Genomic DNA, 18373 nt, shown 5'->3' on the forward strand with positions numbered 1-18373 from the left:
TTAGAAGAAAAAGACGACCGTTTTTAATAAAAAAAATAAAGTGTGACAGTTTGCGCCCAAAATTGGGCGGCGTATTAAAAAGAATATCATACAAGAATTTCCTTATTAAAATTAAACTTCGTCATCTTGTTTCAACGCCATCAATTAATTACTTTAAATTAGTGGAAGAAAAAACCGTCGGCCGAATTTAATTTTCGACTTAATGAAAGTTCTCCTTTGCTTACACTGAGATAAGGCGGTAAGGCAAAATATTAATTAAATATCAATTTTGTGGACATGAAAACTTTTGTAACTTTGCCCAAATTTAATTTTAATGAAAACTTTACTTTGCCCAACACAATTTTTTTTAATATCTATAATAATTCTTCACAAACACACTTATAATACTTAACTATAGATTATTAAAATTATAATATTATTTTTAGGTGAAAAATATTTAACCAAATAACAAATAATTTTCGCTGCTTAAGAAGATAGCACTGTATTTATAATCAGTTAGCCGTTCTGGTATTAGCCGATTGTTGCCCAGCTAAAGACCAGTTTTTGCCTGCCGGCCAGGTGCAACAATAAGCTAACTTCCTACTGAGCAAAAATTGCCTTTAATAGGTTTAATGATGCGGTATCTCGACCTCCTGGCAGCGTATTTGTTCACATACCCGCTTAAATTTTAAAATTTTGTATAACAGTAGAGGATTGTGCAATTTCCATACAAATTCAATGGAGTTTCAGGACATCAAGTCACCTATGTATACCTATCTACTTATGATTGTAAGAAAATAAATAAAAATAAAAAGGTCCACGTAAAGTGATTAAAATAAAGTCAAAGTCAAAGTTGGAGAAATATTACAAAAAAATTAGTTGAATGTAAAGTTGGTTTACGGGCTATAATTTGACGTGATAAAGTAATAAGAAATCATTTAAAAATATTGCATACTTTAATGAATTTAATTATTATCACTGCACCGCTCCGCACCGGTAAACGCAGTGCCTCCCCCCCAACGAGGTGGACAGATGACATCAGGCGAGTCGCTGGGAGCCGCTGGAAGCAAGCGGCCCAGAACCGTGGATTGTGGAACTCCCGAGAAAAGAACTATGTCCAACAGTGGATGTCAATTGGTTAAAATTTTCATTACTTTGTAAAAAAATAGGCGTCACAAGCAAAACGCTTAGGCCGATCGTGCCTCTCTATCGCTTGTTCGGCGCTCTCGCTTGCACGCTCGTCTCAGGCGGAACGTTACAGTGAGTCATGCACTTTCGTGCGTGCAGCCGGCGTTCATCGAATTAAAGACGAAATCGCGTCAAAAATAAACTAATTCCAAGTGCCAGAGTCTAATAGTACTCGCAAGGCGAACTAGTTTCACTACACTACCACAGTGAATGCTTAGCTTATGTATTTATTGTGACGCTATCCCTGAGGTACAAGAATACGCGAATTTGTAGATCACTTTTCCTATATCCTTGTAAATTCTTACACACCCGGGCTAAGCAACCGTGCGTATACTACAGAGATATATCCCAGTCAGCTCACGTGCGTGTTAGTTGCGGTATTCAACCCTTTTTCTACCATTGTCAGGTTTTGCTTATGCAATATCGTACGAAGGGTGGCCGCTCTCAAATAAATCTTAAAATAGTGTGTAGGTAACTGACGTGTGATATATATATAATTATATAGTATTTATGTATACATAGGTATATATTCTAATATATATGTATATTTGTATGTTCCACCTACCAGCTCTGTTTTACGCCTTTGGTTGCCTGGAAGAGATCGCGATCGCGTATATGCGATAAGGCTGCCTAATTGTAAACTTTGCGTTAAATTTCTTCTTCAATTTCAATTCAATTCTTCTGTATGTTTATGTGGTGTAAAACAAAAGTGTATTCATTAATAAAAGAAACTGGCCTCGTTGGGCTTGTTCTGCAGCCACGAGGCAGACAAGCGTTTTAAGTAATCAAGGAAACCATCGTGAGGAAACCTGAATGCCCGAGAGTTTGTGGAGTCCACCAATCGGCACTGGCCCAGCGTGGTGGACTTGACTTAACTACTTCTCATTTTGACTTTGAGGAGACCGGTACTTTGTAGAGGGTTGGTAATGGGTTAATGCGATGATGATGACACTAGTTAAGTTAAAACTTAACATATCAATAAACCTGTCTAAACTTTAATACAATCATGCACTTCTCAAAAGTTACCGAAGAGTAAAAGTAATTAAAATTCATCTAACCCGCGGACTTGCCCCGGGCTTCTAATCTCATTAATTTAAATTTATTCGAGGATTATTTTGCGGTCTTTATTAATGAGCTGTATTAAATTGGGCAAAGTTGCGGCCTATGAGAATCCATTCGTAGAACGAGAAAATATTGCTGTGGTTTTAATTCTTTAAGCGTGTAAATACCTTATCTGTTATACATAAAACTTAGGGATTAAAATTGAGTAAATCCTATTCATGGCATTTTAATAAAGCGGATTTAGAGGGGGAATAAAATCTCTTATATATGAATTCGGGAAATTCGAAATGGGATAGAAGCAGGTGTTACTTTGTGGACTTCCATGATGTACTATGAAAATTAAGCTTAATTTGCGTAACTTCGCGAAAAGCAGTTTATATATTGGTGTAATTTACAATCCCTTCAATCTTTATACTCCACGCCAAACAGATCTTAAGCAATGTACTCTCTACGCACATTTCGCTTCGACTCCGCAGCATCCTCAGATGTTGACTTTACAATCAATAATAAGGTCAAACTCTTCAAACATTTTATAAGATCGCCGGTAGAAACAAAAGTGGGTGGCATTAGTATCGCAGTATTAGTGCTTTCAAAACAAAAACCAAGGCGGACGAGGTCGTGTGGAACAGATGGTATTACAATAAAATAATTAGTATCAATACCTATTAACGTATTAGTATTTCCCTAACGTCAAAGGTTGTCTGGAAGAGATCGCTTTAGTGATGAGACCACGCACGCTTTTTTTTTTAACTTTCTTCTGTATTTGTGTTTAATTTATAGAAAATGTGTGTGCAATAAAGAGTTAAAACAAACAAACAAACCTACCTACTAGCTAGCTACTACTACCTCGTTTCTATAAACGAGGTAGTAGTAGCTACCGCCTTGCTTATTTCTGCCGCTAAGCATCATTTATGCAATGCCGTGCTCTTAACATCTACATCTCAGGTTGATGGACACGGGGCGGTTACCTTGCATGCCTTGTAAAATGTTGCTCTGTTTATAGACGATGGTTTTTCACCATCCTCACACCATCTGCTTGGTCTGTCAATTATTACTATAAAAAAGGCTTCAAATAATTAAAATTAAATATTCAAATTCAAAATTTCTTTATTCATGTAGGCCTATCACAGGCACTTATCTTACTGCCTACGCCGTCAGGAAAATTAGACAGATTACTGACGTAGAAACAGCAAGACTTGTTTACTTTGCGTACTTTCATAGTGTGATGTCTTACGGGATCTTATTATGGGGCAAAGCTGCTGATATTGAAACTATATTCATATTGCAGAAAAGAGCTGTACGGTTAATATATAAACTTAAATCACGTGAATCCCTCCGTGAAAAATTTTAAGAAATAGGTATACTTACGGTAGCCTCACAATATATTTATAACAATATAGTATTTGTAAGACAACATATTAGTCTTTATAAACAAAAAGTGTAAATAAACAGTCGACTTACAAGAAATGGTCATAAATTAGTGACTTCTGCATATCGTCTGCGAAAGGTGCAGAAGTCATTTGTGGGATTGAGTATACGCTTTTATAATATGATTCCTAAGGTAATTTTGGACCTACCAATGCATAAGTTTAAAGAATGTGTTAAAACACATTTATTACAACGAGGTTATTATACAATTGATGAGTTGCTTAATGACAAGGTTGCTTGGAAGCATCCGGCTCCGCTTTCATCTCTCACAAGATAGAAAAATGAATGTTAAAATGTAAAATGTAAATTTTTGATGTTGGAAAAGAGCAACTGCTGAGTTTCTTGCCGGCTTCTTCTCGGTAGAATCTGCCTTCCGAACCGGTGGTAGAGTCACTACACATGGACAGACTTGACGTTTCAAAAGTGCTTGTATTAGGCCTACTTGAAATAAATGAATTTGAATTTTTGAATTTTATGAAGCGTTCATAAAATTACATATATGTTTTCATAATTTAAACCTAAAGCTACCAATCCAAACGCGCCCTGGTCTAATAAGAGCCCACAACAAACTTAGCCGGGTAAATTTTATTTTGTTATCACCATCTCACAGTAAATTTATATTAAGCTATGAAGCTAGAGCAATTCACACCCAAGCTTTTTTATCGTTTAAGTAATCCTTAATATTATAATAGGATTTTTCTGTAAGCTTACGTTTTATATAAACTTTGAACTTATTGAGAGACATCTCCATTAGGTAATTTGTTATAAAATAATATAAACTTGCCCTTGAATGAATTTGCAATTTTGTGTAGCCTAGTAAACTGCACAAAATTATTATTTATTAATATAAATACCTGCAGGTAGGAGGGTTCGGCCGTGGTAGTTACCACCCTACCAACAAAGCTACCATCTTAGACTGCATCGTCACTTACCAGCAAGTTATATTGCAGCCAAGGGTTTACTTTTAGTGTAATAAAAAAAATATATGAAAAAAGTTTCTGAGATAATGTTTACACAATAAAAAAAAATTAGAAAGCTAATAGTTACACGTGCGATGGAGAAAGCTACGCTTGTACTATATTTTACGGAGTATCGGATCCGGGGCCTCATTATCCTTAATCGAATAAATTAATAGTTAGACCAAAAAGGCAGTTATATATTTAAAACATTATATTTACAATGTCTTAAAACTAATACCACTTTTGGGATAAAACTAAATTGTTCAAAGTTGTTCTTTACTAGCTCTCCTTCCGCTAATCTAATTATCTAATTTAATAGCATAAACTGCTAGAAATAACATTTTGGAATGTGTTTAAAACATGTATTACTAATTAATTATATAACCTAGTTCAGATAAAAGTTAAATATACATATATAAATATATATATATATATAAGGTCAGTGTATAAAGTAACTGTATAAAATGACAGTAAATAATGCTTAAACAGAGCGTATTTATTATGTAAAACTAGCTGTCCCGGCGAACTTCGTACCGCGTTTCTTTTTTTTTTTTAAAGAATGTTATATTTAAATACTTCTTATCCTATTCTGGACTAAGAGAAATCCAAAAAATCAAATATCATAAAAATTGGTCCAGCCGTTCTTGAGTTATAAATGGTCTAACTAACACAACTTCCTTTTATATATATAAATAATGTTATTCAAACACATGCATATAAATATATAAATCCCCGGCACGCATCTCTTTCTTGTAGTAGGCCGATAATGGGTTTTTTAAAACTGTTCATGCTTTTTTTCCTTCGAAATTGGGATCGAAGACTTCAAGGTCGGTATACAGCTATACGCCGCTAGTGAGTGGATAAATTGATATATATATTTGACGGCCGACTGGCGCAGTGGGCAGTGACCCTGCTTTCTGAGTCCAAGACCGTGGGTTCGATTCCCACAACTGGAAAATGTTTGTGTGATGAACATCTGTCCATTTTAAGTATTGATGTATATTATTCAAAAAATATTCATCAGTCGACTCAGTACCCATAACACAAGCTACGCTTACTTTAGGGCTAGATGGCGATTTGTATTGTCGTAGTATATTTATTATTTTTTAATTATTATTATATGATTGTAAATGTTTATGTTGGGAAAGAGCAACTACTCGGTAGAATATTCCGTTAGAACCGGCGGTAGAGTCAAAACAAACAGAATACTTGACGTTCCAGAAATGACTGATGAAGTGCGCCTTATTGAAATAAAGTTATTTTTAATTATGAATTTTTTAATTTAGATTAATGCCTAAGCGATCCCATGTGATTGAGCCGCCATAGCAAGAACTGGCGGATTGAGCGACCGGATGGAAATAATTTTTGGAAATTGGTTGAATGATAAATTTGTTAATTCTGACGGATCGTTTGTCTCTCGCCTGATTGCCGAGTCGGGTATCTATCACAAACTTTCTGTTATGAAATTGGATAGCGTTATGCAGGTAGTGTTTTAACAGCATTCTGAAAATTATTGCGAGTAGGTTAGTCTGCAGGTACGTGGGTCATTGCTGTGCCATTTCAAATGAATGGTAAACCCCCCACTAGGTGGGTACAAGCGCCTCAAAATTGTTGAGTGTTTTATTGTGACTTACCTGGCGATGAGCGCTGTGGGAATTTATAATTTCCAGATTTTTCTAGTCTGCTTTGATCCTTTGGGTCATTTGCTAGTTACCGACAAAACTTACCGCTAAGCGTAAGTTAAACTTCCCTACGTCATACGCCTTAACAGGTTATCCCGCTACCAGCCGGTTACCAGGGACCCATAAGTACTAACCATACATTTCAATTGATCAACCAGTGACACACAATTAAAATAGCGGGCTTTGGGCCCCGGTGGGATGGTAGTCAAGGGTAACTTTTGGTAAAAAATACCATAGGGAGTCATTATTTTATAGACTGTTATTGCGTGGCTACAAATTATGAGTATAATTTAAATAATTCCCGTACTTTCCCGTACCGCTATGCCCGTGTCTGTTTCATTTCAAACACACCCTAAACCGTTCTATGATATATGGAAGAGATATTAAATTAAACACATAACTGCTACTTACAATTATACAGCCCTAAAAAGGGTCGTAACTTTTGTAGGGAATTATTATTTTATATAGACTGTTAAACGTGGCTTTAAATTGTACTTACGGGAAATAGAGACGCGGTTTTATGATACTTTATAAGGTAGTGCAATTATCAACTAGCCACAAAACTCAAACAAAACAAACCACAAAACTTGAGATGTTATTCATAGTATCTCCTTCTATGAATAACATCTCAAGCCTATTTTTATTTATTTATTTAAACATCTTTATTGCGTAATAAAGGAGAAATTACAAATATAGTTAAACAAAAAATTAAAAGCAAAAGGCGACCTTATCACTAAAAGTGATCTCTGCCAGGTAACCTTACCGATAGTACACAACAAAACATGAGAGACGGGAAATCGCAATTAAAATAAACAATACATAAATTTACACACTTAAGTACATACTACTAATAACTATTAAATTATAATTAAAAGAGATAAATAAAATAAGATATAAATAAATATATATATATATATATATATATATATATATATATATATATTAACAAATATTTACATTTACTATAGATACATAAGGATAAGGATCCTATATACAGGATAATTTTGAAAACACTGCGGATTTCTTTTTGGTGGTTTGGTATTGGTTATACAACATTTCCACCAAATTTTTCATATTTTTTTTTTTACCATGTCCGAGCATAAAATAAGCAAATCATGGTATCTACCTAAATAAATAACAGCTTACTACCATCTTAGGCTGCGTCATCACTTATCACCTAGTGAGATTGCAGTCATGGGCTAACTTGTAGTGGATAAAAAAAAATACATCCTAATGTGTGGCATGCATAGGTAAATTATGGGTTTTTCAATTTTAATTGTTTAAGTTATCATTATGCTATATTTTATGGAATTACCGCTGCGACGATAGGACCGAGTGCCAGAACGTCGATCCCAAATTAACAGCTGAGAGCTATTGTAGGGTGCCCATAATTATCGTTTCCGGGGACTAATCTTGTGTAACCGTAAATTTCTGTATCGTTATGTATAACATATTCAAATATCCGCACTAAAAAAAAAATCCTGTATAGTGTATATAAGGCAAGCCGATTAATAACAGAGTATTACATAAGTGATAATAATGATAATATTAAATTTAGATGAATAATAAATAACTGCTATTTTTAATATTTAAATTATAAATGTCGAACAATCGAATATTACCTATATTTTTTAGGTAATTTTAATTTGCTGCTTATAATTTCACTGCTCAAAATTTTTCTTTACTAGCTCTCCTTCCGTTAACTAGCATAAACTGCTAGAAATAACGTTTTGGAATGTTTTTGAAACATGTATTACGAATTAATTATATACCTAGTGTATATAAAAGTAAAATATTACTAGCTGTATAAAATGACACTAAATAATGTTTTAACAGAGCGTATTTATTATGTAAATTAATGTTATTCAAACACATGCATATAAATGTATGAAAACAGCATTGTACTAATTATAAACATTACGAATTACACATATTTTTACATCTACTCAATAATTAAAATACACCTCACGTAAGCGCATTCTTATTTAAAGCCCCGATTAAAAGAGAGTACCTACCTGGTAGTGTCTTTGACTTTTGTTTCGACGATCTCCCTGGCGGACTGATCTTCTGGAGGGCTGAGGTCACATAAATGAGAGGGCCGGCTTTCGATCGCCTCCAGAGGCTTAATATTCTCTGGTCTGGGCTGGTGACGGAGTGATATAGTGCTTCCGTACGAGGTCGAGTAGAATAAAAAACAATTCAACAGTAATAATTAGGATGCGGATGATGAAAACAATATAAAATCTTACGATCACTGAAAAGCAAATAGTGATAGTGATAGAGGTTTGTGCCAGGAGTCGAATTTCCTCCACTCGAAATTAATATCTAAAAATAATGGTATGCATATGCAGACAGTCCGTAGCTTAATAATCAGTAGCTTGGCCATTCGTAGCTTGGCCATTCGTAGCTTGGCGATCCATAGATTGGCGATCCATAGCTTGGCGATCCGTAGCTTGGTGATCCGACGCTTGCCACTGAGTCGCAAACTATTTACCCACTAGGAAATCACCGCTTTTCCTGAATAATTTCTTAAAGAACGTTACAAACGTAACTGATTCATGGCTAACATCGTGTTTATTAGCCTATTGTAAAAATATCACAAAAAAAATGCGCTTTTTGTGAAAAGAACCGCCATCAGAATCGCAAACATGTCAGGCTGGGCGAAATCGTGGAAGTCGCCCCTAGGGCTACCCGGTAATCAAATAAAACAGCGTCGCTACGTGGAGGGACCCGGGGATTACTGTAAGCCACAGGACGTGGGGAACTAAAATAAAAACACACCGCAGCGGCCCTCCTTTTATTTATTGTTAATGTCCCATAGTTTCCGCGTTTTAGCTGTTTGTCACATTGCTAAAGCGATTTTGACTTCGCTCTTGGGAATTTTATTACACTCGTAACAACCCGAATAACTTAAATTTCCTTAACTCATATCATATCTGCCTCCAAAACAAAAGATCCGTAGGAGAATCAAAGTCACTTACGTAGCGACCCAAACCATGAGGAAGTTGAAATGGCAATGGGCAGGCCATACTTGTTGTAGGTCAGTAGTTGCGATGTTGGTTAGACCGGGAAAGTCCTAGAGTGGAAACCGTCAACGCCGAGACGGGACGCCTCTCAGCGCGAAGGCCTGTCGAAATAAAACAAGAGACGGCGAGCGGATGGATGAGGAAGGCTGAGAATCGCGTGTGATGGTGTTTTCGGAAAAGGCATATAAAATAAATAAATAGACGACAAATCACACATCGAAATCTGGCCCCAAAGTAAGCGTAGTTTGTGTTATGGGTACTAAGATGACTGATGAATACTTTATGAATAACATACATAAATACTTAAAATATATAGATAAACACCCATACACTGAAAAACATACATGTTCATCACACAAACATTTCCCGGTTGTTAGAATCGAACCGACAGCCTTGTACTTAAAAATTAAGGGCGCTACCCACTGCGTTAATCGGTCATCAAAATTTTACTATACTAGCTGTTGCCCGCGACTTCGTCTGCGTTTGATTTTGTTTTTTGACGTGGCATTAAATTTAGTTGTAGTTCTAAAAAAAATTAAAGTTTTCAGTATCGCTAAGCCTTGAATGAGAGGTTTGCTGCTGACCACTGAGGAGTTCTGTCCTCTATCTCCAATTTATAATATTAAAAATTTATAAATCTATAATTTGTTGGAGTTATGGTGTAAAATCGTCAAAATTCAAAAATTCAAAATTCAAAATTCATTTATTTCAAGTAGGCCTAATACAAGCACTTTTGAAACGTCAAGTCTGTTCGTGTGTAGTGACTCTACCACCGGTTCGGAAGGCAGATTTTACCGAGAAGAAGCCGGCAAGAAACTCAGCAGTTGCTCTTTTCCAACATCAAAAATTTACATTTTACATTTTAACATTCATTTTTCTATCTTGTGAGAGATGAAAGCGGAGGCGGATGCTTCCAAGCAACCTTGTCATTAAGAAACTCATCAATTGTATAATAACCTCGCTGTAATAAATGTGTTTTAACACATTCTTTAAACTTATGCATTGGTAGGTCCAAAATTACCTTAGGAATCATATTATAAAAGCGTATACGCAATCCCACAAATGACTTCTGCACCTTTCGCAGACGATATGCAGATGTCACTAATTTATGACCATTTCTTGTAAGTCGACTGTTTATATCCACTTTTTGTTTATAAAGACTAATATGTTGTCTTACAAATACTATATTGTTATAAATATATTTGTGAGGCTACCGTAAGTATACCAATTTCTTTAAATTTTTCACGGAGGGATTCACGTGATTTAAGTTTATATATTGACCGTACAGCTCTTTTCTGCAATATGAATATAGTTTCAATATCAGCAGCTTTGCCCCATAATAAGATCCCGTAAGACATCACACTATGAAAGTACGCGAAGTAAACAAGTCTTGCTGTTTCTACGTCAGTAATCTGTCTAATTTTCCTGACGGCGTAGGCAGCCGAGCTTAGTTTACCTGCTAGTGTATCTATATGGGTACCCCACTGAAGCTTACAATCCAAGGTCATGCCCAGAAAAACTGTTGAATCTTCCATTTTTAGTGATTCTCCATTTATTATTATATTTTTATTAACTTTCTTTACATTTGGTAAAATAAATTCCACACACTTAGTTTTTTTTGTATTTAAAAGTAAATTATTGACAGTAAACCAGTGCGACACATGCGACATAGCACGGCTTACATCGTCAGAGTTGTCTCTACCTCTATCAGTTTTAAAAATTAGAGATGTATCATCTGCAAACAGTACAATGTCACAGGTTTCACTGACATGGTGTGGTAGATCATTTATATACACCAAAAATAGAAAGGGACCCAAGATTGAACCCTGTAGGACACCCATTGACGTAGCCGACCCCTGCGACTTAATGTCTTTTATGCAAACCCTTTGGGTTCTGTCAAACACTTTCATTGTCGTCACTGGCCCAGTGCGGAATGGCATGCAGATTTCCTCACAATGTTTTCACTTCACCGTTAAAGCAAGTCATGTTTTAATTTCTGTAAAGTCAGAAATGTTATAAATGCGTGCTGGGATTCGAACTCGGCCCCCGAAAAATGTAGTCCTACCCATTAAGCCATCACTGCTTTTTACTCGTTATATATTGTAAGGGAGGATACTAATACAATTGATTGCTACCGTACATTTTAATATAAAAAAAATAAAAATAGTTTATTTCCGTAAGAAACAAAGTGGTATCAATATATCGCTGAAGCCTTCTTTTAAGAGTATATAACTTGTATAAAAGGAGGATTTTTAAATATGCCATCTTCTTGCTTTACACATAAACCCTGTGCACGCCTCTGGATAGGAGATATAACTCAACACGCATTCAAGGCTCGACTGTCGCCATCCAATTACTAAATCGGATCGACATTGCACAGATAGCTCAATTTGATACTAGATGTTGACTACTAGATGTCAGCGTTTGTTCCAGTTTTTTAAAAATCCCGAGCTCTGTTTCGCTAGTAAGTTATGTCTAGGTGTACAGAGCTTTTTTGTAATCCCGCTAGATGGTCCTTGGATGCTTTTTGGAGCTAAAAAGTAATCCTTATTCAATCTACCGGATTCAAAATACTCGTATATGAATACTCTTGAATATTGTATGCCGTAACTGAAGAAGGGCGGGAATGAAAAATATTGTTGTGTAAAAGATTGTACTTGTAACATAATAAGCTTAAGCGCAGGAAGATTTTCACAGTCAAAAATAAAATCTTAGCAGAAAACAAAACAGTACATTTTCTTCCTGACCGAGTCAAGATATATGGCCATCCTAATAACATTTGCTACGAGAATATGAGTATAAAGGCATATATAGTATATGGGTACATACTCGTCCGTGTAGATTATTTCCTTTTTCAGGATATATACGTCTAAAACCCTTCTTGCAAAACCTAAAGCTCTAACTATCGTATATAGCCTTTAACATTCCACTGCTCGAGTAAAGGTCTCTCCCAACGAAAGGGTTTGCCCATAATCACAACGCTGGGCTCGGTTTGTGATTTCAGTAGATGGTAGTAGTAAGACAAAGGACGCTGCTACCATTCTCCATTATATTCCCTAAGTTGAATCGTACGTAACCCGTAAGAAGAGGAAGGATGGTTGCAATTGTATTCTGATATGCTGTCACCATATGGCCACCTCTGAATAGTCAGAGGTCAGTAAATTTATTTATTGAAAAAATCTTTAATCATTTATTTATTTATTTTAATTCAATTGGTACGGTTAACACCAATTACATTAATTAAATACATAGAAGTTTAAATCATACAGATTAAAACGAGAACAAAAAAAGTACAAAAGAAAATAAAAATAAAAATTTATAAAAATTCAGATAATTTTACAATAGCTTTACCTGCTAGTAATTATGCTATCTTCTTACGCAATCAAGTTCAGCCAAAACATGGTGATATTACATTTCTCATAGTAGTATAGGCAGTCGGTTAACAACGGTGTTCCAAGGATCCACAAATATGTCACAGTGATGACTCCGTCAGCAGTGCATTTAGCGCCGAAAAACTGCGAGGAATGGGAGATCTAACGCGGGACACTGTCGGGCTAGTAGGTCTACAGGATATTATTTATTCATGTAGGCATATTGTTATTGGCGAACGTAGTTATCACTATCTCCTGTTGGAGATGGTGATAACTACGTTCGCCAAACCAAAAGCTACGAAACTGTTAAATAAGTGAGTCTACTCTCCGTAGTTAAAATTTGCCTAGATTTTGTTGCAAAGTCTTCTACGTGCGACAAATTGGTGCAGTACTTTAAAGATTAGCTGTGAAGTTATATCTCGGGGTTCTGCTTCCGATGAAATAATCACGATGCAAGCTTGAAAGGGGCAGGCACCCAACGTATTTTTTCGTACTTACAGGCAATATTTGTTCTGAGTCATGTCAAAAATGCCGTCATTTAAGGGCGCCTCATCAAAGGGCGTGAACAATGTACTTACTTCAATTACATTCATTTCTTTTTCCGATTCTTTAAACGCTGACGGATTTTGATTGTACGCGAGAGCCTCACCACTTTTGGGTGAAATAAGCTGGGAACTTGGCGAGAAATTCGCTGAGCACTCTCGTGCCGCCCTTCAATGAATGTTGGCAATTGTCGCGGTTGTTTTCATTTTTTGACATTGCAGCCCGGTGACGGGGAACTGAGTACCCTTGACATATATACCGACTGCGCCAATTTTGTAACAACCCATTGACAAGAAGGTTTTAGAACTGAAACTTCCTAACGTATGCTCGGGACTTTAGATTAACTAGACTATGTTCTCTGCATTGTACTAAGTTTTCAATTACGGCGACGCAGTACAAGACCTTTGCAATTTTGACGGTCCTTAGCTCACCGTTAAGTATCTCAATGAAGCATTGGTCTCGTGATGAACATGATTGACTAAGGATGATGACAGAGAATTTGCAACTTAGGAATGTTATCAAAGTCAAAGTCAAGTAAAAGGCAAATATTTCTTTATTCAAATAGACACAAAGAATGCACTTTTTATGTGTAAATTCTATAAACAACTAGCTGTCCCGGCGAACTTCGTACCGCGGATCATTTTATTTCTTTGATGGATGTTATATTTTAATACTTATCATCCTATTCCGGTCTAAGAGGAATCCAAGAAACCAAGTATCATAAAAATTGTTCCAGCCGTTCTTGAGTTATAAATGGTGTAACTAACACAACTATCTTTTATATATATATATATATATATAGATATGTACATAGTAGTATGATCATTACATTCTTATACTTATAATGAGTTCCGAGGCAAAGGTATATGGTAGATATGCCGTGTGGTGACGGCACACAGTTGTCACCACCTCTCTTCTTACCGCGGGTGTCGTACGAAGCGACTAAGGGAATATAAAGGAGAGCGGGCAGCAGCTTCCTCTGTGCAACTACTACCATCTACTGCAATCACCAATCCGTCTGCCCAGCGTGGTGATTATGGGCAAATCCTCCAGTTGGAGAGGCCTTCAGTCCAGCAGTGAACTGTAATAGGCTGTGCTGATGATGACGAAGATGATGATTATGATGATGATGACCGGACAAAGGTCAGGTTTCCGTACATAGCGGGCCAATAGGACCTCACTACTTAGCTTCTGCTGTCGGTCTGTCTGTCCGCAGGCTTAAATAACTGTGATAGGTTCAATTTCACTCAGTGTGTAAATCACATTTACAATCTATTTCCGCTATAACAACAATTGAGAAATGAGTTTTTTGGTGTTTTTTTTCATGAATTGAATAATGCCAAAATAGCATAGTTTTATATTGCACCGTGTAACGAATCCCAGAGTATGCCAGTCAACCTCTCACTCAACCGGTTTTTTAGACTACCAACTTTTGGGAGCCATATAATGTCTTCATATAATTTCATATAATGTCTTATTTTTTTACTGTTTTAAGTATTGATTTATAATGTTACTAACTGGTAACATTATAAATTATAGTGGTATATGGTGATAAGCTGTAGGCGACAAAAAACGTGTTATTTTTTCCCACTCGGTTTAAAAGAAAATCCACGTGTTTTCGTCTGCCGCTAAGATTTTAATATTTAAATTTGGGCGGAAAAAACCTTACTGTACGTTACACGTAAATTTTTTTGCACACTTATTTTTCGCGTTCCCGCCCCACGTCAGCCGGAGCATATAATATTCAAGGGTACTCATATTATTCGCGCATTATTTTTCAATTCATCATCCCCCGTCGGATTGATATCCATAAATTTCCTCGCGCCAAGAGACTGGCTCCCATACTTCTGTAGCACCTTCGCGATATTAACCCCTCAGATGAAATAGTGTACAAAACTACTGAGGAAAATTCAAGCTTATTTACCTGGGCGCTATAGTAGGAACGGCCAGACAGGTTATATATATTTGACGTTAATTTTATAGTGATTTATTTTACCTCCATACTTACAAATAAATAAATATACTACGATAATACACACATCGCCATCTAGCCCCAAAGTAAGCGTAACTTGTGTTATGGGTACTAAGATGAAAGATGAATATTTTTTATGAATAATATACATAAATACTTAGAATATACATATAAACACCCAGAGACTGAAAAACATTCATGCTCATCACACAAACATTTTCCAGTAGTGTGAATCGAACCCACGGCCTTGGGCTCAGAATGCAGGGTCGCTGCAAACTGCGCCAATCGGCCGTCAAAAATGGAAAAATGTGTAGTTTTGTTTTCCCTTGTTTCACGCAGCAACAGATTAATGTGATTTTTTGCCTAAATGTAGGAACGAGTTATGAGAGAGAAATAGGGAGGGACAAGGTCCCACACTACCGACAAAGACGTGCTGCCAAGCGATTTAGTGTTCCGCTACGATGTCGCGTAGAAACTTATTAGGGGTCTGGGGTTCCATCTAACTGCCATACCCTTCACAGGTTAGCAAGCTACTATCTCATACTGCATCATCACTTACCACCAGCTGAGATTTCTGTCAAAGACTAACTTCTAATAAAAACGGCCACTTTACACAAAATATTTTTTTTTCTCATAGAATTTTTGACCTTGAGCTTGAATTTATTACCCTTTTCATGCTAAAATGGCAGAACATGATGCACATTTATGCCAACCTCTGACATACCATACCACAAACGAATTCAAATTCAAGTTTAAAAAATGTTTTATTCATGTATACCTTATCACAGGCAAGTAAGAAGCGTGTAACATGTAACATGTCAACACTAATGTTTAGGTGATGGTGATAACTGCATTCGTTAACTTAAGCTAGCCAACTTAACGGGGTATTTTTTTATGTTATCACCATCTCACAGTTAATTAATATCAAGCTATGAAGTTAGAGCAATTCACACCCAAGCTTTTTTATCGTTAAAGTAATTCATAACACTAATAGGATCTGTAAGCTTACTTTTTATATACACTTTGAACTAATTGAGAGAACGGGTTAGCACACGATCATCTTAGGTTGCATCAGCACTTACCATCAGGTGAAATTGCATTTTAAATACTGGCTACTTTTTATCCCGAATAATAAATTTACTTATGGTATCTTTGATCTTAAATCTATCTCTATAACCTTCACATGCCAAAAGAAGTGGTATAAAAAATACCGGACAAATATTAATGAACCTTGCAATTATCAATAAGATAAGACCGCCTTTGTTACACAGTTTTAAATGACTTTTACCTTTGTTCTTTTTTATTTATTTCTTGTGTGCAATAAAGTATTTTTGATTGATTGATTAATTAAGTAAGGTACTTCTAAGAAATTTAAATCGTAAGATTTAATTAAAAAGGTATTGTATTGTTCTTTTCATTTCATAATCTGTCTGCAAGAATTTCACGTCACGTCGGAAAACATTTCGCATTTATTTACCTTGGTACAGTAAGCGTGGTTATTTGACAGTCCTTGAATTTATTTGGCCGTACGCGAAGAAAACTTATGCAAAATAAAAGTTTCATGAATAAATAAGGGGCTACTTTTATCCCAGTAGACAAAGACTGTTTTTCTCATTAAAGAAGGAATATAAAAGTTACATTTGCCACAGAATAGGTTATAGTTCTTATCAGTACTGGAGGTTCTCATCGTCATCGCTTAATGGAATAACAACTCTAATGCTGGGGCGTTACGTTGTAATTTGATCGTAGCTGTGCTATGCGCCTTATGTTTAATTTAATTTAATTTAAATAATGTGTTAAAACAAATTTATTACAGCGAGGTTATTATACAATTGATGAATTTTCTTAATGACAAGGTTGCTTGGAAGCATCCGGCCCCGCTTTCATCTCTCACAAGATAGAAAAATGAATTTTAAAATGTAAAATGTTGATATTAGAACAGAGCAACTGCTGAGTTTCTTGCCGGCTTCTTCTCGGTAGAATCTGCCTTCCGAACCGGTGATAGAGTCACTACACACAGACAGACTTGACGTTACGTACGTCAAAAGTGCTTACATTAGGCCTACTTGAAATAAATGAATTTTGTGTTTTTTTTATTTTAATATACTTAGCCCATTCATTTCCCACTGCTAAGATCATCACAAGCCAAGTAGATGGCCCGCCTGTTAGTAAGTGGATAACCATCGCCTACATACAGCTTCCCTTCGTAGGGCATACTAGGAACACGTCCTACAAAATGCACCTCATGTTAATGATGCTTAGGCGTGAAGCATTGCTATTTGTGAGGAAGAATCCTAATTTATTTCCTACATTAAATGAAATTTATCCAAACAGGAGGGGCAGACCATATCCTAAATACAAACTTTGGGTACCAGCAAAAAGGTTGGCTGTCTTCTCAAACAATTCATTTTGTATGGATATTTCTTTGTACAATAAACTTCCGGACTGTCACAAAAATCTACCACTAGTAAATATAAATAAATAAATATAAATATACTACGACAATACACATTGCCATCTAGCCCCAAAGTAAGCGTAGCTTGTGTTATGGGTACTAGATGAATATTTTTATGAATATAATACACATAAATACTTATAATATACAGATAAACACCCAGACACTGAAAAACATTCATTACTTTTTTCTGATTATTGTATTTTTATTCTTTAAATTGTAATGTAATTTGTATTTTATTTTTTATTTTTATAAACATTTGCACAATGTCTGTGACATTCGATCGTGAAGGGTCTGTTTAATGAAATGTGATTTTGTTATGTACCCATAATTATTATCATTATCATTATTATTATTATTATTATTCATTTATAAAAAAAAAACTTCCACCCTCCGCTTGCGGGGCTTTTGAATGCCCAAGCAACCGGTGGTCAGGGCTCCAGAGTGAGAAACCTCCTCACAATACGCGCCGTTTCAAGGACTACTGCCTTCTGTATCCGACCCTTGATCCAACAACCAAGCGAAAGCTTCTTGAGATGTTGGTCGAAGCTTTTCGGGAGAAGACCATTGACTGAAACGACGATCGGAACAACAACGGTCGACTCAACATTCCACATGGCGGTAATCTCGTGAGCAAGGTCCAAGTATTATAAGCATCACGTGCCTGTAATTACACCGGCAACCGCACCCCTCAGACCGGAACACAGC

The 18373-nt window shown here is 36.0% G+C and overlaps 1 protein-coding gene across 2 annotated transcripts in view; it reads left to right on the forward strand.

The window, feature by feature from the left end:
* LOC120630741 (tyrosine-protein phosphatase Lar) overlaps positions 1 to 18373 on the forward strand; it is a 629543-nt gene that overhangs the window by 548232 nt on the left and 62938 nt on the right. The gene's annotated exons all lie outside the window — the stretch shown is intronic.

Source organism: Pararge aegeria, chromosome 16 (assembly GCF_905163445.1).
Source record: "Pararge aegeria chromosome 16, ilParAegt1.1, whole genome shotgun sequence".
In the NCBI taxonomy this organism is placed as follows: domain Eukaryota; kingdom Metazoa; phylum Arthropoda; class Insecta; order Lepidoptera; family Nymphalidae; genus Pararge; species Pararge aegeria.